Source organism: Bacillus rossius, chromosome 1, assembly GCF_032445375.1.
Source record: "Bacillus rossius redtenbacheri isolate Brsri chromosome 1, Brsri_v3, whole genome shotgun sequence".
Taxonomy (NCBI): domain Eukaryota; kingdom Metazoa; phylum Arthropoda; class Insecta; order Phasmatodea; family Bacillidae; genus Bacillus; species Bacillus rossius.
Window position 1 is genome coordinate 252,128,373 of NC_086330.1, and position 24,021 is coordinate 252,152,393.

A 24,021-nucleotide genomic window follows, 5' to 3' on the forward strand; every position below is an offset into this window, starting at 1 on the left:
AATCCGTGCGCTTGCGATCATTCCTGCGGTTTCGGTCAAAGGTCAAAGTCACACCCATCCAAGATGGCCGCCGTGACGTCGCAATCCAAGATGGTGGACCGTGAGAAATCTGAGAAGCACTAGCAGGAAGGACGAACTTCCTTCTCCTTGGAGACTAACAATGCCATACTTCTTATGCGAACAATAGCGAGCATCCCGCATCCCGCATAAAATAAATAAATAAATATTATTTTACCTGCAAGCAAAATGTGACGTCATCTGATGTTGAAAAGCGGAACTGCTTGCATCAAGTACCTTTGCATGAGATAAATTAACTCTCACCACTGAATAGTGCTATTGTAGTCAGTTAGAGACATAAAGTTTCGTAGCCATGCGGCCAATTAGTCATGCAGTCTCGTAACCATGCGTTCTGGAAGCTTCGTAGTCCTATAGCCTCGCGATGACGTAACCTTGAAGACTTGCAATCGCATAGTCTCGTAACCTCATGGTTCGTAGTCTCGTAGTCATGATGTATTGGAGCCTCGTAGACTTGAAGCTACGTAAGCAAGTAGCCTTGTAATCTTATAACATAATGCTGATGGTGCAGATGTAGCAAAAAGAGAAAATTCCATCGAAGACAGATGTGTCAATTAAAGCCTTGTAGACGAGTAGCTTCGTAGTCAAGTACTCATGCAGACTTGTATTCCTGTATCCACGCAGTCACGTAAACTCGTTTTCTAGAGGCTTCGTAGCTCTGTAGCCTCGCAGTCTCGTAAACATGAAGATTCGTAGTCACGTAATCTCGTAACCTCATGGCTCGAAGTCGCGTAGTCATGAAGTCTTAGGACCTCGTAGAATTGAAGCTACGTATCCAAGTATCCTCGTAGACATGAAGCTACGTAAGCAAGCGGCCTTGTAATCTTATAACATAATGCTGGTGGTGCAGTTGGAGCAAAAGAGAAAATTCTGACGAAGACAGATGCTGTAATTGTAACCTTGTAGACGAGTAGCTTCGTAGTCAAGTACTCATGCAGACTGGTAGTGCTGTATCCTCGCAGTCACGTAAACTCGTTTTCTAAAGGCTTCGTAGCTCTGTAGCCTCGCAGTCTCGTAAACTTGAAGATTCGTAGTCATGTAGTCTCGTTAACTCATGGCTCGTAGTCGCGTAGCCAGGATGTCTTGGGATCTCGTAGAATTGTAGCCTCGCAGTCTCGTAACCATGCGTTCTGGAAGCTTCGTAGTCCTATAGCCTCGCGATCACGTAACCTAGAAGACTCGCAATCGCATAGACTCGTAACCTCATGGTTCGTAGTCTCGTAGTCATGATGCATTGGAGCCTCGTAGACTTGAAGCTACGTAAGCAAGAGGACTTGTAATCTTATAACATAATGCTGATGGAGCAGTTGGAGCAAAAGAGAAAATTCCGTCGAAGACAGATGCGGTAACTGGATCCTCGCAGTCATGTAAACCTGTGTACTAGAAACTTCGTAGCTCTGTAGCCTCGCAAGCCACGTATAACTCGTAACCAGCTAGATCAATTTAGACTCGTAGCCATGTGGTCACATAGTCTCTTATATTCGAATAATTCTAGCCTTATATATTTGGAGCCAAAAGACTTTTGGAACCAAAAGATTGTGGGTGTCAATTACTGATGGAGCCAATGAATATTGGAGCCAATGAATATTGGAGCCATTGAATATTGTAGCCAATGAATATTGAAGCCAATAAATATAGGAGCCAATGAATATTGCAGTCAATGATTATTGGAGCCAATGAATATTGTAGCCAATGACTATTGGAGCCAATGACTATCGCAGCCAAAAGACTGTTGTAGTCAAAAGACTGATGAATCCTTTTGGAGCAATTAGAGCCAATTGATATTGGAGCTCATGAATATTGTAGTCAATGAATATTGGAGACAATGAATATTGGAAGTAGTATACGAATGGGGCTACTGGGACAGGCGCCAGGCGGTGGTGGTGGTGTCGGTGTCCGCCATCTTGGATTCTGACGTCACGGCGGCCATCTTGGATGGTTGTGACCTTGACCTTTTACCTTGACCTTGACCCCGACGGCCATTTTGGATCCGCCATCTTGGATCCGCCATTTTGGATCCGCCATGTACAATAAGCGTTACAGGACACTGCGTAACGTGACACAGCGTAACGGGACAAGTATATCACGGTCGCCAATTGATAATCCGCCATCTTTAAATCGAGCGCCCCACTCATTATGATGAAATTTTCGTCTCTGTCATCATATTGATTTTTTCTGTTCCACTGGAGGCCGCCATCTTGATTACCATCGTCTTTGTTTCTGCTGTTTGTTCCTAGATAGCGCCAGCATCACTCTGTCTCATCACATAAGGTCGATGTTTCATTACCTACCAGAGCTATTATGGTCCTTATCGACATATCAAATTAATTTTTTATGCAAAATACATTGGAAGCGCTGTGATTCATACCAGCGAAGCTCTGATCGCTAGGTTGGAAAACATACGCCTTTAACCGCTCGGCTATCGACACATTTACCAGACTGAGAATTAAATAAGGTGTATAAAAAAATAACATGCATATTCGGACTTGATTTTTTTTTAATTTAAAGTAATAATAGCAATTCCTGTTCGAGACAGAACCGCCATCTTGTATTAAGTCGTAACCGTTGCAATTTCCGTTACGGTCGCCATATTTAAAATCCGCAATTATTTAGCTAGAAATTCGGGAAAAGTTCCAAAATTCATTAAATAAATCACTCATTAATTTACATATTGATTCGATCGATTCCCGTCCTCGGTTCGATACCCGATCGTTGCAATACTGTTTAATCTTATGTAAAAAAAAATAATTTAAATAAACCATGTTCAACATTCGTAAAGAGACTCTAAATCCTTTACGACCACCATCCTATCAGACATCAAGACCACCATATTGGAAATGTGTAATTTTAATGCTAGAGATCCGGGAAAAAGTTCAGAAATCATTAAATAAATTTTGTAATCCATATAATGATTGATTGGATCGACTAAGGTCCTTGGTTCGATCCCTGGCCGATACAAAACAACTTTAATATTCTTAAAAAATACTAAAAAAGTGTTAGGTTTGAGAAAATAAAAACACCACAAGTTCTTTTAAAAAAAATTTATTACATAAATTCAATACACTACTACAAGTACAAAAAAATACACAGACAAATTACTAAAGTTTTGTGGATTTCTCGATTTCCGCATCAGCCACCCACGAATTAAAACGAGGTGGAAAGTCCCACCATTTGTCGTAGGATCGTCCACTTATCGTTTTATAATTTTCTCTACCAAGTACGTATCAGGATACAACGTAGGCTGAATCTCTTTCGCATAGAAACCGCGACGAACAGGCTTGCGGTCAAAATATTCGAGGTAGTAGGTGCTAGGCTCCAATTCAAAAACATGTATCACACGGAAAAGTTCGGGACTCCAGTTCGCAGTGTAACCTTTCTCGAAGATACCTTTCTGCTTGGAGATTCGCACAATGTCACCGACGTTAGCTTTACGCTTTCGTGGATCTTTCTTCTTCGTGTTGGAAAACACTTTTTGAAGCAGGCGATTGTCCGTTACGTCCTTTGGCTTCATTTTCGTGGTAGAATGCACCGTGGAATTATACTCGCTTATTAGTTTCGGCAAGATGTCAAGCCACTTGTAATTTCCGTTAGCCGTGAACTGCCGCCACATTTTGGAACGCAAAGTTCTGTTAAACCTTTCGACAACGGAGGCCTTGACGTTACTAAATGTAGAGTAGTGTTTGATGCCATACTTCTTCATCAAAGCCTTGAAGGTTGCATTGTAGAATTCTTTCCCGAGGTCCGTTTGCAGGTGCGACGGTACACGTCCATCACGCAAAATATTGTTCATGTCCTTGGCTACGTCAGTTGCAGTCTTTGATTTTACAGGTCTAGCCCAAGCGAACTTGCTATAAACATCGATGACTGTCAACATGTACTTGAAACCTTTATTCAATCGGGAAAACGGTATCATCTCAACAAGGTCCGCCTGGAATAAATCGTCAATTCCACGAACTATGACTTTGCGACGAAGGTATTTCCGTCTAGCAGGAGCATGAAGTTCGCGAGCGATTCCGGTTCGACTCATTGTATGTAGCCGGCTTCCTTCAGTTCTTCAAGTATGGAGACTATTTCGTTGATGTGCGAATAGTTTCCTACACTAAGCGAAGCATGTAGAATTCTAAGGCGATCAACTAATTCATTGGGGTCGTCCCAATATACAGAGTCAAATATCTGACCACTTTCTAGCTTTTTTAAACCTTCTCCATGTATTGTTAGTTCACTGAAGAGATTAGCGAGAATGTCCATTTTTTCATGATCTACGTCTTTATATACACCACTATCTGGATCGTTATCGCGAAAATGTGCATTGGTTAGCTCTAGCAGTTTTTTGTACTCTTGTAAGTCGTTGTGCGAATATCCTTTAGGTTCCCTGCGAAACAGCAATTCGTACAGACCCGGAGTCCCGCGCGTTTTGAACTCTAATATGCGCACGATATTTCCTGGTAGAAAGTCTATTTCTTTAGCACCGAGGAACCATTTATTATGTTTTCTGTACACTCCGTAGGTCGTGTCATTATTCCGGCTCGTAAACGATATCAGGTATGGTCGGACCATTGCATTAATTTGATGTCCCTTTTTCGGTATTTTTTTCTTGTGCATGGACTCTGTACTTGTTAAGTCCTCTTCTTCTCAATCTGGTTCATACTTTCTCTTCTTTACAGTCGGCATTTCATCTTCAACTTCTGTCTTCACAATGAAGGCCGGTTCTTCCTTGTTTTTAAGTTCGTCGAGACGACTAGTGATTGGTTTAAATATCTCCTCATTTTCCATCTCACGTGCAAGTCTGGTTCGTCTAGCAAGTAAATATTTTTCGCGAACAGACTGTATAGCCCGATGAAGGTCACTGGCCAGGTTCGACATTGTAGTGGCTGAAAACTTATTGCAAGACCTCCTTTTATACTTTTTTATTCGTTCGCAGAAACTTCTTTCTTGTGTTTAGCTGAATTTGAATTTGTCGACAAGTGAGATAGTGATGCTTTCAGACTACTTTGAAAAGTCCTCAGATCGTCCCGTCTTTGTGCATTCGATACTTCGATCATATCGCGAATGCGAGAATCCGAAGCTTCCACGCGCTGGTCGATGGCAACGAGGTACTCTAGTAATTCCTATTTCACACTGTCTACTTTTTGAGCCAGTAGCGAAATGTATTTACGTATTTTATCATCGTGTTTCACGGTGCATAGTTCGGTACGCGGAGCTCGACTGCTGCGTCCAAATTTAGAAATGCTATGACTCATGTTTGGCAATAAACTGATCGAAACCTCGTCTGTACCTGCCCTTATATAGAGGCCAGTCTTTGACTATGACTAGGAATCCGTGTTCTTCTTTCCAACACAAGGAGCACATGCCTTTGAATTCCTGGAATGTCATGTCGGTGTTTACGTGATCGTCATAAGCGTGACGTAAATTAAGCTCGTCCATGCGAAACAAAACTACGACATTCGCGTTGTCTCGTAGGAGATGTTTTGGAATACGACTGTACGTCTGACACAGGTTAACACAGTCTACCTTGGCGTGTCTGCCCATGGAAAAGTACTCTTGTATTATGCCTTGTTTCTCGCACATTACATCGTCGAAAACAAACACGGAATTAGGCTTTGCTTCGCTTGGGGGTACAACATCGGTATTATCGCTAAACGGAAAATACTCCAGACCATCCACAGATCGTAGAACAGTTGCTAGGCGCTGGTACTTTGGCTGTTGCAACGACTTGGAATACAAGTAAACGTTCTCGAACCGAAGACCGTTTGGTTCCTCCAGTAAACTCAGTAAAACACACGTCTTGCCACAGTTTGACGGACCCGCCATTATGCAACGTACGGCAGAAGGCAACAGTAAGCCATGTCGTGATTCACGCGCACTAAATACATCGTCTTGCGTAATGCGTACGGGCAAACAAACATCTTGCTTGACGACCTCCATCGTACTGACGTAAATTCTATAAGAGCAATCGTATTTATTGATTTTAGGTCAGTTGTGCGTAATGACTCGAAGAGGTAAGAACAAAAAACACATCGGTGCGGGACTCGTAAACTCGCTGATAAACAACTTACCATTCGAGCTACACATTCCCGGCTACAGATTTTGCGGCCCCGGGACTAAACTAGCGAAAAGGTTAACTCGAGGTGACGTGGGCATTAATTCTCTGGAAGAAAAGTGCAAGCAGCACGATATCGCATATTCATTAAGCAAGGATCTGGAATCTAGGCACAGAGCAGATCAGATATTGGCACAGGAAGCCGAAGATATAAGTAAATCGTCGAACGCGGGACTAGGAGAGAAAATCGCATAGTGGGGCGTTTCCAAAATCATGAAGGCAAAGACGAAATTAGGACTGGGCGCTCAACGAGCCAGCTCCATCAAGTCAAAGACTAACTCACGCAAGACCAAACGCAAGACAGGTGCAGGCGTGCAAAAAGCCAAGCAAAAATAACAGACCTTCGACAAGAAGATTATAGGAGGATTTCTTCCTTTGCTTTTGCCTGCATTGGGTGCTCTCGGCGGCCTCATCGGTGCAACGAGCGGTATAGTGCGGGCAGTCAACACTTCGAAGAATGAACGCAAGCAGTTAAAAGAAGCACAGCGACACAATGCCAGCATGGAAGCCATTGCCATCGGTAAAAAAAAACGGCGCAGGACTGTACTTACGACCTCACAACACAGGTCGAGGCATGAAAAAGAAACGAGTAAAGAGAAAATCCTAAGTTCTTTGCCGAAACGTCCGCTCACCAACATAGATTTAATAAAGTACGCACGCAAACTTAAAATACCAAATTTCCGCGGGGTGTTTATGCGAGACACTTTGCCCAGCAAGCCAAAAACACACGAACGTGCCATAATTAATTTAGACACGTCGGCGGGTCGCGGCACGCACTGGGTGGCGTACATAAAGTCTGGAAAAATGGCCGAGTACTACGACAGTTTTGGAAATTTACGGCCTCCGCCTGAACTGCGACAGTACCTGGGCCGGTCAACTACGTTGTTTTACAATTACGAAACGGAGCAGAAGCCTAATCAAACAAATTGCGGACACTTGTGTCTTCGCTTTTTAACAAACAAAAATTAGCTGACCAATAAAAATTGCTACTTAAAGGTTGTGCAGTGACGATAATTTATTAGTCATGTCGATAACACTTACCTTGACAGGTCACGCATCTGAGCTGCGAGCGGTTCATTTCCCGCCTCTGGATTTAGACGGAGAATGGTGTATCGGACTCGTAGATTTTCAAACGTATAATGCCATACCGAACATCGACGAGGAAAACTGCAAGATCTGCTTCCTGAAAAGCGATGGGACCGCTCATGAAATACGGTTACCTGTTGGCTCTTACGAAATAGATGACATTGCAAATTACATCAGGGATATGTTACCACAGGATGTAGACTTTCAACTGCGTGGAAATCCAAACACTCAAAAAAGCATTCTAACATGCAGTGAAAATGTCGACTTTACGAAACCTGGGACCATAGGTACGATGCTCGGATTCGAATCAAAGGTGTATGATACAGGAAGAACGTACGAATCTACGCGCGCAGTAAACATTTTGCCTGTGAATGTCATAAGAATAAACTGTAATTTGGCAAGTGGAACGTATCTCAACGGAAGACTAAGCAACATGCTGCACGAGTTTTCGCCGACGGTCCCGCCAGGATATAAACTGGTCGAAGTACCGCAAAGTATCATTTACGTTCCAGTCGTCGTGAAGAGCGCACACGAAGTCGTCGTCAGAATCGTTGACCAGCGAGGACGATTGGTGAATTTTCAAGACGAAGAAATTACATTACGTCTGCACTTGAAGCGATGGGCATAAAATTCGTAACACCGAACAGTTATAAAATAAATCGTATTGCCGTGAATAAGAACAGTTCTCTACCAGACATCGGTGCGTTAACACCTGACAACATAAAGTATCTTCTCAGTATTGGGCAAGTGCCGAATAAATATGGAAGACGAAATCCTCAACGTGGAAGATCCGGTCATTTTTGAAGACAGCATTACGAAAATGGAATTGCACGAGTACCAGCCTTTCCTGCTCGGACCGTACGCACTACCATCGGAGGTACGCATTGCTGTACAGCACCAAGATATTTGTACTTTACCTTCGCAGTCATTTCTACGTATAAGAGGCACGCTGACAAAAGCGGATGGTACGCACCCGACAACGACATCAATATCCTGCAATGGTATTCTTCACCCAATCGAGCGCATTACTTATGTACTCAATGGCGTCGAGGTAGACCAGACGAGAGATGTAGGCATAACATCTGCTATGAAAAATTACCTTTCGCTCACGCCAAATGAACTGTCTGCTGCAAAGATGGCCGGTTGGGCTCTCGAGGATGAATATTAGCTTCCGGTTTATGCCGAAGGGAAGTTCGAAGTTTGTGTTCCTCTGTCCATGCTTCTCGGATTCGCTGAGGACTACAAGCATATAATCATTAATTCGAAACAAGAGCTCGTACTGCTTCTAGCCAACACGCACATTAATGCAATTGTCGCCGCTGCAGAAAACCCTCAAGATGTCTCGCTAACACTACAGTCTATCGAGTGGATGCTGCCCCACATCCAAGTGAGCACCGTTGAACGAGTCAAGATGTTGAAGAACATAGAAAATGGCAAGAACTTCGATGTGCCATTCCGATCCTGGAGCCTGGAAACTTATCCCGGCTTGCCTCATAGTCAGCGTATCAATTGGATAGTAAATTCCAGCTTCGCTACGGAAAAACCAAGATACATCATCATCGGTCTTCAGACAGGAAGACAGCTCAATGCAGGAGTAAGTCGCTCCGTATTCGATAACTGTCAAATACGTAATGTAAAAATATTTTTAAACAGCGAAAGTTATCCGTACGTTGACATGAACATGGATTTTGAAAGTGGAAGATTTCTTATAGCATATCAAATGTATGCCAAGTTTGAGCAAGCTTACTACGGGCGGATACAGTCACCGATACTGAGTCCCGACAGTTTCAAGAACAAGGCACCGTTAATGGTGTTTGACGTTTCCAAACAGGATGATCGTATAAATTCAAACATCATCGACTGTAGGATCGAGATAACGACTAGCGGAAATATTCCGCCAAACACCTATGCTTTTTGTCTGATACTTCACGATCGGCTTGCATCGTACAATTGTCGAGACGAATTTGTGAAAATTCTGACATAAATACCGTTTCGTTTTCTATGATAATTTAGTTACGACCGAGCATTGCTAGCGACAAGATGTACTGCAACCTGCAAGGTTTCCAGAGCCAAAATGGGTTCGTGCTCAAGGAAATTGCCGTCACCTCCGGAGACAAGACTCGAACCCGCAGCTTCCGACCCCCGTATCCGTGGAAACTACTAGACGAAAAAAGCAAACGGTCGAACGAATGGTTATGTAAATATTATCACGGACTGGAGTGGGACGAAGGAAAAATTCCGTACCACCAAGTGAAAAACACACTTCAAGACTTACTACTGCAAAACGAAATAATCTACGTTGCCGGACCTGAATAGTAGAAATGGCTACGAGAACTGTGTGACGTCGGAGCAGCTGAAATTGTGGATATACAGACCGACTACAGTTGTCCTTACCTGCGCAAACTCTGTTCAATGTACGAAGCTAAGCATCCAAACGGCAAATTTGAACGTGTCTGTGCCTGTACAAACTCGCAGTTAATGCAGAAATGGCACACACAGTGTTAGTAGGAGCCTGCATGTATAAATGTCGTACCTACGTACGTGCCTTCAGTTGACGTTCGACCTGCAAGAAGATGTTTACGTTTCATCCTGCTAACGGGTACGTGAGCGCAAGACCTAGCTTCAGCAGTGTCGAGTACAGCTACTGGGATTCCGGGTATCTACGTACATATACAGAAACCTGTGATGGAGGCGCTCAGCATTGGCGGTTTGCGCACTTTCCTGTGTCCTACGAACCGACCCAGCAGCTGGTAGATTGTTGCGAACCTGGAAACTGTGCCGTCTATCACATGAGACCACACAATCCTTCCTGCCAGCATCGCTGAGGTAGTCGCCTTGTCTGCACATGCAACACCAAACATGGACGTGTTGCAACCTGTTGCGACCTGTGATGCTTCTACGCAGACGTCCAAACGGTGTGCGTCTCGTCGTCGCAGTTCAGGCAGTGAATCTGTCCCAACTAGCACTGAGCCAAAGCCCAGGTGTAGACGTGGTCACAGACGTCATCGACCATGTCTTGTCGGAGTTGTCGACATCGCAGAAGATGACCAGCTGGAAACCTGTGGTCCTGATCCCGTGGCCTGCGAACCAGTTGGAACCGGAGTCGACGAGTCAGTTCGTGCAGCATTAAAGACTTTGCTTGTGAAAATGCTTGATTCCTTAACCTAATGTGTATTTGTGTATGTTTTATAAATAAATGTGTAAAACTTGAACTTGTGTGTGTTTTTATTTCTATAATTTTTAGGTACCTAATAAAAAAATAATTTTAAATACAGACATTATTTTGACTCATGTAGCATACCAGTAGACCGTGGGTATATAAGCGAGGTTCGGACGACTGGACCCGCAGTTCACCTCTGACCACGGTGCAGTACGGACGTGCTCTCTCCATTAAGTTTCGTGAGATTTAGTTATGTCGACCGGAATAGAATGTTTACCGATAGCAGCGGGGACCTCGATGGCAGCAACGATGATGGCGTCGGAGATCCCGATACCGACTGCAGAGGGGGCAACGATACGTGCTGTTCCATCATCAGCTGAAGTTTCACCATCTGCATTCCAGACTTCATTTCATGAAGAGCGTACAGCGCATCAATGCAAATATTGTGGCGCATCTTTTACTAAATCTACGAATGCGCGCAGACATGAAAGAAGCAGCTGTCAGAATAATGCTCAAAGAATACAATTTCAGTGTATAAAATGTAATAAACTAATTTCACGTCTCGATAGCTTACATCATCATTATAAAAAATGCTATCGAGAAAGTTAAGTGTGAGTATAATGAACATGGTTATTGTTTTGACTCATGTGTTGTACCAGCCGATGAGACTATATAAACGAGTCCTAGACAGCAGGACGCTCAGTTTGTTACTGCCGTCGGCGGTGTAAGGATCACCTAGTTTGCTTCTTCTGGTGCATAAGTCGTGTTATTGCCTGTTCTTGAGACTTCGATGGCATCATTACCACTATCTACACCAACCTGGATTGAAGGTCTACCATCATCAGTGCAGAGCACGATGTCATCGATGTCTACAGCTACACCTGCTCTCTCAGCACAGCAGGAGATTTCGACGCGTGCAACATCTTCTGCAGAGCAGACCTCAACGGCTTCAGAAGTTAACATGTCAGCAGTGTTACAATGGTTGTCAACAGTTCCAGTGTCATTGATGAAGGAAGGAGCATCCAGCGGTGTTCCATCACCCGACTGCACGTACTGTGAGAAGATCAAAAACTTGAAATTACGGGATTATGTAATACACAATTGTAGTAATAACTCTGAACGCATTAAATATCAGTGCAACAGGTGTTTAAGCAAGTTTGTACAATATGGAAGATTAAAACGGCACCTCAGGAATTGTGATAGACTGGCTGTACATTCATCAGAATCAAGCTGTATATTTCGTAACAAAACATTAGCAACTATTCGAAGTGCAAAACAACATGAAATATATCACTGTCCTTTTAATGAAGTAGATAATTCGTCTTTGTGTGAAAATTGTGGTGTACCAATATGTCGACCTGATAGACTGAATAGACATTTCAAGTCATGTAAAGGACTTTGTCCGTATAGTAAGAAGACTGTTTGAATCGAGAAATCCACAAAACTTTAGTAATTTGTCTGTGTATTTTTTTGTACTTGTAGTAGTGTATTGAATTTATGTAATAAATTTTTTTTAAAAGAACTTGTGGTGTTTTTATTTTCTCAAACCTAACACTTTTTTAGTATTTTTTAAGAATATTAAAGTTGTTTTTGTTGGCCAGGGATCGAACCAAGGACTTTAGTCGATCCAATCAATCATTATATGGATTACAAATTTATTTAATGATTTCTGAACTTTTTCCCGGATCTCTAGCATTAAAATTACACATTTCCAATATGGTGGTCTTGATGTCTGATAGGATGGTGGTCGTAGAGGATTTAGAGACTCTTTACGAATGTTGAACATGGTTTATTTAAATTATTTTTTTTACATAAGATTAAACATTATTGCAACTATCGGGTATCGAACCGAGGACGGGAATCGATCGAATCAATATGTAAATTAATGAGTGATTTATTTAATGAATTTTGGAACTTTTCCCGAATTTCTAGCTAAATAATTACGGATTTTCAAGATGGCGGCCAAATGACAAGATGGCGGGTGTCACAGTAATAAATTATTACTGCACTCTAGCAGATACGAATTAAACTAACATGTCATCGGCGCACTCTAGCCGACGATACAATGATGATGGCTTCCAGCATCGAAGACAAGATGGCGGCCATTACGTCATACTAGATGATGATAAAAAGTGGTGGGAGTCAGTCTGCCAGCACCCACCACGAGGGAAGGATCGGTCGTCATTTTTATTTTTTTGCATTCGTCGGGTTCGAACCGAGGACTCCGAGCTCTGTGTCGAAAAAGTATGCTTTTTAAATATTTTTATTAAATTTTTATTATTTGAATTTTTTTAATAATTTTTAATTTTTTTTATTAAAATCGGATAATAAAAAAGTAAAAGATGGCGACCGTAACGAAAATTGCAACAGAGACGACATAATCCAAGATGGCGGTCATGGTATTCTTATTCCTAGAAATGGCTTAACTGAGGCTTGAGTTAAGGATGCTTAAGCCAGTTTTAGGAATTTTCAGCCGCTGGGATTTTTAAGGTCTAAAAACGGGAATTTTTCCCTCGAAACAGGAAATTTTTCCCTCGAAATGAGAAATTTTTAATTTGTGGCATTTTTTGGGATTTTTTGGCGGAACTTTTTTCCACAGAAATGGAAATTTTGGCGATTTTTGAGGAATTTTGGGCAAATTTTGCCCAATTTTGGCGGATTTTGGCGATTTTTGAGGATCAAATTCTAGGTCAAGGTCAAAGGTCAAGGTCACAACCATCCAAGATGGCCACCGTGACGTCACAATCCAATATGGCGGACACCGACACCACCACCACCGCCTGGCGCCTGTCCCAGTAGCCCCATTCGTATACTACTATTGGAGCCAATGAATATTGGAGCCAATGACTATAGGAGCCAAAAGTCTGTTGGAGCATTTGGAGCAATTGGAGCCAATTGATATTGGAGCCCATGTATATTGGAGCCCATGTATATTGTAGCCGATGAATATTGGAGCCAATGACTATAGTAGTCAAAAGACTGTTGGAGCATTTGGAGCAATTGGAGCCAATTGATATTGGAGCCCATGTATTTTGGAGCCGATGAATATTGGAGCCGATGAATATTGGAGCCAATGAATATTGGAGCCAATGAATATTGTAGCCAATGTATATTGGAGCCAATGAATATTGGAGCGAGCGAATTAATGGAGCCAATGAATATTGGAGCCAATGATTATTGGAGTCAATGACAAATGTGCTGCCTTTTCGATGATGGTGCTGCCTTTTCGTTGTCGGTGCTTCCAAATGTGCCGCCTTTTCGATGGCGGTGCTTCCAAATGTGCTGCCTTTTAGTTGGCGGTGCTGCCTTTTCGTTTACGGTGCTTCCAAATGTGCTGCCTTTTCGTTGGCGGTGCTGCCTTTTCGTTGTCGGTGCTTCCAAATGTGCTGCCTTTTAGTTGTCGGTGCTGCCTTTTCGTTGACGGTGCTTCCAAATGTGCTGCCTTTTCGTTGGCGGTGCTGCCTTTTCGCTGTCGGTGCTTCCAAATGTGCTGCCTTTTCGTTGGCGGTGCTGCCTTTTCGTTGTCGGTGCTTCCAAATGTGCTGCCTTTTCGTTGTCGGTGCTTCCGAATGTGCTGCCTTTTCGTTGTTGGTGCTTCCAAATGAGCTGCCTTTCCGTTGGTGGTGCTGCCTTTTCGTTGTCGGTGCTTCCAAATGTGCTGTCTTTTCGTTGGTGGTGCTGCCTTTTTGTTGTCGGTGCTTCCAAATGTGCTGCCTTTTCGTTGGCGGTGCTGCGTTTTCGTTGTCGGTGCTTCCTATTTGTTGATTGCGCGTGGTACAAAATGTAGTTATTGAATATTTACTAGTTTAAAACCTCTTGGTGTTACTAAAAAAATTTTCAAGGTCACTTGGTCCTTTAGTATGTATAAAAAATGTCACGATAAATTAATTGAATATAATTTGCTAACGACGAAGGTCAAGCTGTCCTGAAATGACTGGCATATACGTCTTATAATGAGATGACTCGGTCTCATGGACTGAAGACAATTGATCTATGTGTGTGGCTTTGTACATGAACGGCTTATAGGTTATTCAGATTATTGATAGAATAAAATTATACCGATAAAAATGTACTCTAAAATACGAGTACACACACAAGATGGTGTACTCCAGCAGGTGGTAGCTCCTGGTAGCATGTACTGAACATAAAATGTCGGATCCATAATGGTTGACAAGGACAAAGTCAAAGATCAAGGTCAAGGTCAAAGTTCAAGGTCAAGATCAAAGTTAAAGGTCAAAGTCAAAGTCAAAGTTCAAGGTTAAGGACAAAGGTCAAGGTCAAAGTTTAAGGTCAATGACAAAGTTCAATGTCAATATACGAGGTCAAAGTTATGGTGAACAGAACATTATACTAACATGTCGCCAGCACACTCTAGCAGACGAAAACAAGATGGCCGCCTCAAGCGGACAAAGACAAGTTGGCGAACATGACGTCATACCAGCTGATGGTAAATACCTTGTTATTGGTGGTGGTAGGTCAGTCTGTAGGTGGCTTCTGTGGAGGAAGGATCTGATGTTTTTTTTATTTTTTGCCCTCACCAGTTTCGAACCAAGGACGGGAATCTATATACTCAATCAGAATTCTATTAAGTTAATTTTTTGATGAATTTTGGAGTTTTTACCGATTTTCTAACATAAAAAATACGGATTTCCAAGATGGCGTCTAAATTTTAAGATGGCGACCATAACGAAAATTGCAACATTAATAGGATCCAATATGGTGGTCGTAACATAAAGTGTAAGGATGGCATCGTACTCAACCGAGATGGCTGGACGAAACGAAACATGCAACATTTATATAATCCAAGATGGCAACCGTAACGATAACTGCAACAGTGGTTTTTAAGATTTTTAAAAAATTTCCCGATTTTCTAACATAAAAATTGCGGATTTTCAAGATGGCGGGCTTAACGGAAATTGCAACGGTTACGACTTAATACAATATGGTGGTTCTGTCTCGAACAGGAAGTGCTATTATTACTTAAAATTAAAAAAAATTCAAGTCCCTATATGCATGATATTTTTTTTTATACCTTATTTAATTCTCAGTGTGGTAAATGTCTCGATAGCGGAGTGGTTAAAGGCGTTTGTTTTCCAACCTAGAGTTCAGAGCTGCGCTGTTTCGAATCACAGCGCTTCCAATGTATTTTGCATTTAAAAAAAATGTAATATGAAGATAAGGACCATAATAGCTCTGTTAGGTAATGGAACATCGACCTAATGTGGTGAGACAGAGCGACGCTGGCGCTATCTAGGAACAAACAACAGAAACAAGGTCACCGGAATCCAAGATGGCGGCCTCCAGTGGAACAGAAAAAACTCAAGAGCGATGCTGGTGCTATCTAGGAACAAACAACAGAAACAAAGTCGACGGTATCCAAGATGGCGGCCTCCAGTGGAACAGAAAAAAATCAAGAGCGACGCTGGCGCTATCTAGGAACAAACAGAATCAAAGTCGACGGTATCCAAGATGTCTGATCCATAATGGTGGATCCAATATGTCTGCCGGGGTCAAGGACCAGTTAAAAGGTCAAGGTCAAAGGTCAAGGTCACGGTCACGGTCATTCAAGATGGCCGCCGTGATCTACTTGTCCCGTTACGATATGTCCCGTTACAATGTGTCCCGTTACGCTCATCCAATATGGCGGATCCAAGATGGCAACCGGGGTCAAGGTCAAGGTCAAAGGTCAACGTCAAGGTAATTTAAGATGGCCGTTGTGATATACTTGTCCCATTACGCTGTGTCCCATTACGCTCATCCAAGATGGCCGCCATGATATCAGAATCAGAGATGTGGCTCGACACCGACACCACGCGCCAGCGCCAGGCGCAGGAGCCCCTATTGTATACTACTCATGTAGTCTCATTTCATGTCCGCCATCTTGAAAATCCGGAATTTTTATGTTAGAAAATGGGGAAAAATTTTAAAAATCATTAAAAAAATTAACTAATAGAATTTAATAATAAAAATTTATAAAAAAATAATACCTATAAACCACTGTTGCACATATCGTTACGGTCACCATATTGTATTATATAAATGTTGCATGTTACGTTACGCCCGCCATCTTGAAAGTCTGTAATTTCAATGCCAAAAATTCAGGAAAAATTCCAAAATTCATTAAATAAATCAATCATTAATTAACATATTGATTCGATCGATTCCTGTCTTTGGTTCGATACCCGATTAATGCATTATGTTTAATTTTATGTAATAAATAATATCTTCAATTAAATCATGACAATAGTCCTAAAATAGACTTTAAATCCTCTACTACCAGCCTCCAGTAAGCCGTTATGTCCACTATCTTGGCAATTTGTATTTATGACCAATAAATTTATAATAGTATTAAATTCATACAAAATAAATCATTAATTTACCTATTGAATAGTTACTTGGTTCGATCCTGGACGAAGCTAAAAATAAATTTAATTTAAATACCAGAAAAGTGTCAGGTTCGAGGAATTAAACACCACAAGTTCTTTTACAAACATAATATTTATTACATAATTTCTATTCTACTACAGGATCACTTGCGAAAGCCAACGATCTTATAATCATTTAGTTATGCATCGGTGTGAAATGACTAATTTTTAGCTCCGATCGGTTTATACTAGACAGAGACCAACCAGAACCTTTGCTGACATAGTCCTCCTCTTCTTGGCAGAGTTTCTTGATTCCATATTTAACAGTTTGCTTCACATCGTCAGAACTGTAAATTACTGCAGCCGAAGTCTTGAATGCACACTTCTTCACTTTGTCATCCAACGGATATGGCTTTCCATATATAGCTACAGTCAAACCACAAGTTATATTTTAATGGACCGTTTGTTGCTACGTCATCAGTAAGCTGATTGATTATGTTCTGTCTGATATCATCAAGAAAAGTAGAAATGACTTTCGTCTCACCAAATGTATTTAGATTATAGTAGTCTTTCAACGTTCCACGAAATGCAGTCTGTGCCAAGTAGAAGCCATGATCGTTCACTTGTAATGCTCCGAACACAATCTTAGGTTTATTTTCCTGTTCAGACATCATAGCAATCGGTTGCTGCACATCGGTTTTCTTGCTTGTCAGTATCTGGATCGGGTCTGAAAGGCTCGTCTTCATCACCCCGGTATCCTTGCAGCTACTGTGATATGATGCACGAAGACATGAGAGGAGCAAATGCAAGAATAATCCTTCTCGCATGAAGTTTCGCTGTGATGAGTGTCATGAATGTATACTCGAATTGATAATTTGCGATGACATGCGAAAAACTGTAAAGGTGAAGTCCGTACGCCTACTGCTGAACTACCTGCAGAAATTTCGACTCCTCGGTTTAGATTGAAGGCTCGTGAGCGTTCAAGCAAGAAAACCGATGTGCAGCAACCGATTGCTATGATGTCTGAACAGGAAAATAAACCTAAGACTGTGTTCGGAGCATTACAAGTGAACGATAATGGCTTCTACATGGCGCAAACTGCATTTCGTGGAACCTAGAAAGAGTAATATTATCTAAATACGTTTGGTGAAACGAAAGACATTTCTACTTTTCTTGATGATATTAGAAAGAACATAATCAATCAGCTTACTGATGACGTAGCAACAAACGGTCCATTAAAATTTAACTTGTGGTTGGACTGTAGCTATATATGGAAAGCCATATCGGTTAGATGACAAAGTGAAGAAGTGTGCATTCAAGACTTCGGCTGCAGTAATTTACAGTTCTGACGATGTGAAGCAAACTGTTGAATATGGAATCAAGACACTCTGCCAAGAAGAGGAGGACTATGTCAGCAAAGGTTCTGATTGGTGTCTGTCTAGTATAAACCGATTGGAGCTAAAAATTAGTCATTTCACACCGATGCATAACTAAATGATTATAAGATTGTTGGCTTTCGCAAGTGATCATGTAGTAGAATAGAAATTATGTAATAAATATTATGTTTGTAAAAGAAATTGTGGTGTTTAATTCCTCGAACCTGACACTTTTCTGGTATTTAAATTAAATTTATTTTTAGCTTCGTCCAGGATCGAACCAAGTAACTATTCAATAGGTAAATTAATGATTGATTTTATATGAATTTAATACTATTACAAATTTATGGGTCAATAAATAAAAATTTCCAAGATGGTGGACATACGGCTTACTGGAGGCTGGTAGTAGAGGATTTAAAGTCTCTTTTAGGACTATTGTCATGATTTAATTGAAGATATTATTTATTACATAAAATTAAGCATTAATGCATTAATCGGGTATCGAACCAAGGACAGGAATCGATCGAATCAATATGTTAATTAATGAGTGATTTATTTAATGAATTTTGGAATTTTTCCTGAATTTTTGGCATTGAAATTACAGATTTTCAAGATGGCGGGCGTAACGGAACATGCAACATTTATTTAATACAATATGGTGACCATAACGATATGTGCAACAGTGGTTTATAAGTAATATATTATTTATTATTAAATTCTATTAGTTAATTTTTTTATAATGATTTTTAAAATTTTTCCCCATTTTCTAACATAAAAATTCCGGATTTTCAAGATGGCGGACATGAAATAATACTACCTGTTGATATATATATGCTATGAAACAAGTGGTGGAGGGACAGTATGCCAGAAGCCTCTGTGAGGAAGGATCGGTCGTAATTTTTTTTTTTGCCATCACCAGGTTCGAACTGCGGACTCCAAGCTCCATGTCGTAAATGTATGTTTTTTTATATTTTTTTAATAAAATTTTATTAATTAAATTGTTTTATGAATTTAAAAAATTTTTTCATTAAAATCGGATATTAAATAAAGATTTTCAAGATGGCGGCCGTAACTGAAATTGAAACGGTGACATCATAATCCTAGATGACTTCAGAGGCTTATCGGAGGCTGTAGACAAGGATGCTTAAGCCTCTTTTAGAATTTTGAGTTCTTTCTAAGGCAAACCGACTTTTGAGGATTTTCGATATTCTAATTTTTGAATTGAGGAATTTTTTGAGAATTTTTGGTGGGATTTTTTTAAAAAAAAAATGGAAATTTTGAGGAATTTTGGGTTAATTTTGCCCATTTTTGGAGAATTTTGGTACATTTTGAAGGTCAAATGTCAAGGTCACACTCATACAAGATGGCCGCCGTGACGTCACAATCCAAGATGGCGGTCGACTCCGCCACAGCCACACTCCGACTCCAGGCGACAGTATGCCCTATTATATACTACTGTAATCATTCAACGTTCCACGAAATGCATATTTCACCAAGTGGAATCCGTTATCATTTACCTGTACTGCACCTAGCACAGTCTTCGGCTGAGATTCATGTACAGGCCTCATCGCATTCGGTTGTTGAATATCTTTTTTTTTGTGTTTGTACTCATACGAGTCTCCAAAATAAAACGAGGAGTCGAAATATCTGCAGGTAGTTCATCAGTAGGCACACAGACTTCACCTTTGCATTTATTCACATGCAGTCGCAAACTGTAAATATGTTTAAACTAAACATGGCACTTATCGCAGCGAAACTTCATATGAGATGGATTCTTCATGCATTTACTCCGCTCATGTCTTCGTGCATCATGAGAAAATGCAAACGACATATCGCAGCAGCCGCAAGGATGTCTAGTCGTCGAAGAAGATCCTTTCAGGCTCGAACCGGATACTGATGTTGCTGCGGTTGTACCAATTCCCGGCGTATTCTTAAGTGAAACAATCAATCGCTATTGTAGCAAAACCTATACTTTTTGCCGTGCGGCAGGACCTTTGCATGTCTTCAAGTGTCTTTTCAACTTATCATGCCTTGCAAATTGCTTGCGACATTGGTTACAGCTTAACATTTTGCGCGAAAGATTGTTAGCACATTCTCTCTTCCGTGGAGCATTAATGATGTTTGAGAAAATCTTGTCCCAGTAGCGACATCGATGCTCGATAGTTGTTGACGAATCACCAGACCTTGAAGTATCCATCAAGGACGAAACGTCGTTCATCGAGCTTTCCTATGCAGCCAGCACAGTAGTCATTAATCTCTCTTCTGCTTGTGATACCACGTCAGTTGAAGTCTCCTCTAGTGTTGTCATCGAAGTTGCCAACGGAGTCTGCGCCACCATCATTGACGCTGACGCCAGGGTTCCCGTAGAAGATGGTACAAATTCAATTAAGTTAAACGTTAAAGACGGTAAAGATGTCATTGAGTTTACAAAAATAGGTAATTACGGGACATATGCACCAGATAAGACAAACTAGATGATCCTTACACTGCCGCAGCTAGTAAGATACTGAACGTCCCACCGTCTGGGGAGTCGCCTATACACACGCAATCGGTCGAATAATATGTTAGACAAAACAAAAACCAATTACTATAATACACGAGTCGAAACCACTTTAAAATTTGAAGAATATTAAAAAAAGGTAGCAAATTTGGTAGCAAATTCGACAAAAGGAATGGCCATGCAATACACTCATTGGACACGCAATGGACACACAATTACACACACACGACACGCATTCTACACATAATTACACAAACAGGGCATGCAATGTACGCACAATACACGCAATGAACACACAGTACACATACTGGACATGCGATGTACACACAATTATACACACTGGACACGCAATGTACCCACAATGGACACAAAGTACACACAATGGACACATAATACACACACTGGTCACACTTTGTTAACACATTGCACACACAGGACACAATGAACGAAAATATACACACGGGACACACAGTTGAAACACAGCACACACACAGGACACACATGGGACACACAATGAACACACAGTACACAAACGCAATGAACCCACAGTACACACACTGGACACACAATGAATACACAGCACACACACAGGATATGCAATGAACAAACACACAATACACACACAGCGAACACGTAATGAACACGCAATGTACACACCGAGAACATAATGCGTGTCATCCTTGCGCAGGGGCCATGCTTATCTTCTCTGTATCGTTCCAATTTTAGTATATGTACCGCCGAAGCGAGTACATAATGAACACGCAATTTACACATTTAACGAAAAGGAACCACATTTGAACGAAAATTCGACTAAAAAGAAGCACATTGAAAGAAATGGGCGTACATGTATCTACACGAACATTCAAATCATTAGGATACGATCGTCAATTTACTATAGGATATAATGTCTCCTTCAGGCTATTTCTCCAACAGTGTTTTGGCTCCAAAGTCCATGGCTCCAAGAGTCTTTCGGTTCGAACAGTCTACAGCTCCACCACCATCAGTCATTGGTTCCAACAGCCATTGGTTCCAACAGTCATTGGTTCCAACAGTCATTGGCTCCAACAGCCATTGGTTCCAACAGTCATTGGCTCCAACAGTCATTGGCTCCAACAGTTATTGGCTCCAGCTGTCTTTGGCTTCACCTATCTAGGCCTAGCTGCTATTTGGGTACGGGACTAGGTGGTTACGAAGCTGTGAGACTACAGTACTTCAAGGCTTCAACTGGCTACGAGGCTACAAGACTACTACTACAATACTACTAGGCTACAAGGCTTCTAGTCTACAAGACTACTAGGCTATAACTATACAAGGCTACAAGTCTACAAGTCTACGAGGCTACAAGTCTTCTTGGTTCTAACTGCCTTTGACTCCATTCAGCTGCAAGAGTTAATTTATCTCATGCAAAAGAACTAGTTTTAAGTAGTCCCGATTTTTATCCACTGATGTCGTCACGTGTTGTGTTGATGTAAAAATGATTTATTTCTTTTAATTGGGATGCGGGATGCTCACTAACGATTGCAAAAGAAGAAAGCCTTTGTTAGACATCAAGGAGAAGGAAGTTCGTCTTGCATGATAGTGCTTCTCAGCTGTCTCAAGACATATTATTTGACTGAGTAATGGATGTTTTTGTTTGAATTCCACCTGATAAAAATATTTTTAGTTATAATTTGGTAGCAGAAATTCACAATTTATATGTAACTCATAGTAAAAGAGTGACTCATTAAGTAAAAAAAAAATTTCGTGTAGAGATATATTTCTCAGAAATAACCATAAGCACTCGCAGACTAACGTAAGTTATCTTTAATATCATAAAATCACAGAAAAAAAATTAAAAAAAAAATATTTAAATAAAAATTATAATTCTGGCTTTTACTAGCTATCTTTGCTCAAAAATGGAGATCGCAAACTGTCAGAAGCTTTTTTTTGCCATCACGGAGTTTGAATCAAGGATATAAGTCCGTTTTTTAGTTAACAATTGATTAAAATTTGATTGATTACATTTTTTTAATTGAAAATCTTTTTTCATTAAAATTTAGCTAAACACGTAGCTAGCAAACCATTTGTGAGCTCATCCTTTTTTCATTAAAATTAAATAATATATAATATAATATCAAAAAAACATTATACTCTATTACATAATGTTTATTTTTAGTTAATATTCAATTTAAAATATTTAATTATATTATTATGTATTAATAGGGTTTGTTGTGTTTCTTACAGAACGAACAGACTAATGTACAGACATAAGAAACAGCATCGTCGGGAACTTATCGATGTCACATAGCATATTATAGTTCTTATAGTAATCACTATGTTAATTTCATAATAACAAATCTAGATTAAAGACAACTTTGAGGCCTTTCTTCGGCTTCCTCTGTTTGTGACGCGCGCAAAGTGCTTCTCAATCGCTCGAACTCATTCAGCGCTAAGCTATCATGTGGGTTGTTGAAGAGTTTTCTATGATCAAGGTTAATTATTATTACGCCATCTAAAGATCGTACTCTACTAAGAGCCACATAAGCTTGCACTTTGACTAATGTTTGATCGAGAATAAACAAAGGAAAACAAGTTAAAAATACAAGTTAAAAAAAGAGAAGCCATGTTCTGTTTATAAACTAAAATACATATGCATTCACAATGCATGCTTTTCTTAAAATGAGTTATTTTGTGTTATCTAGTAAAAATATGAATTTTTTTAATAACATGGGTTTCTCCTGTATCGGTACGGAATCGGTGAATCGGCAGCATTGTATCGCCATATCGGACAAATTTTATGAATCGGTACACCTCTATTATTAATTGTTATTACGTTGTTCCTAAAATTATTTATTCTTACACGAAAATATTAAAGAGTTGCAGTTTGCGATATATTTAAAGATATCGCAATTCAAAACATCACTCAAAACAAACCAATGTCGGCAACAAGAGGGTACAATAAAAAAATGTATATAAAATGGAGCAGTACGGGGGTAAAATGTAGGGGTATAATATTTTTGAAGACACCAACCATACAGAAGGGCCAACAAATATACAGATATTTAGACAGTAACGTAGGAATTCTCTAAAAATTTAAAATAAAAGCACAATCAAAAATTTTGAACAAAAAACCCACAACCTATGTGAACGCTGTAATCGAAAAACGATTAAATAAAAGTTTTGAAAAACCGTCCACTAAAATGAAGTAAGTAATGAAAGATAAAAATAAACATTTTGAATAGGGTTTATTTGTCGCGAAGTCTGTCATATAAAAAACTAATTATGACTTTTCATAGTGCTTACTTCATTTATGTAGGCCACCTATTTGTTTCTCGTAGAGATAGACACAGCAGACAAATCAAATATATGTACTACACGTA

The 24,021-nt window shown here is 40.4% G+C and overlaps 1 protein-coding gene and 1 non-coding gene across 2 annotated transcripts in view; both read right to left on the bottom strand.

Moving 5' to 3' along the window:
• LOC134527149 (uncharacterized) overlaps positions 1-24,021 on the bottom strand; it is a 290,286-nt gene that overhangs the window by 37,841 nt on the left and 228,424 nt on the right. The gene's annotated exons all lie outside the window — the stretch shown is intronic.
• LOC134528659 (U6 spliceosomal RNA) lies at positions 21,305-21,412 on the bottom strand. The gene has a single exon (XR_010074413.1). It is a non-coding gene; the product is annotated as a U6 spliceosomal RNA (small nuclear RNA).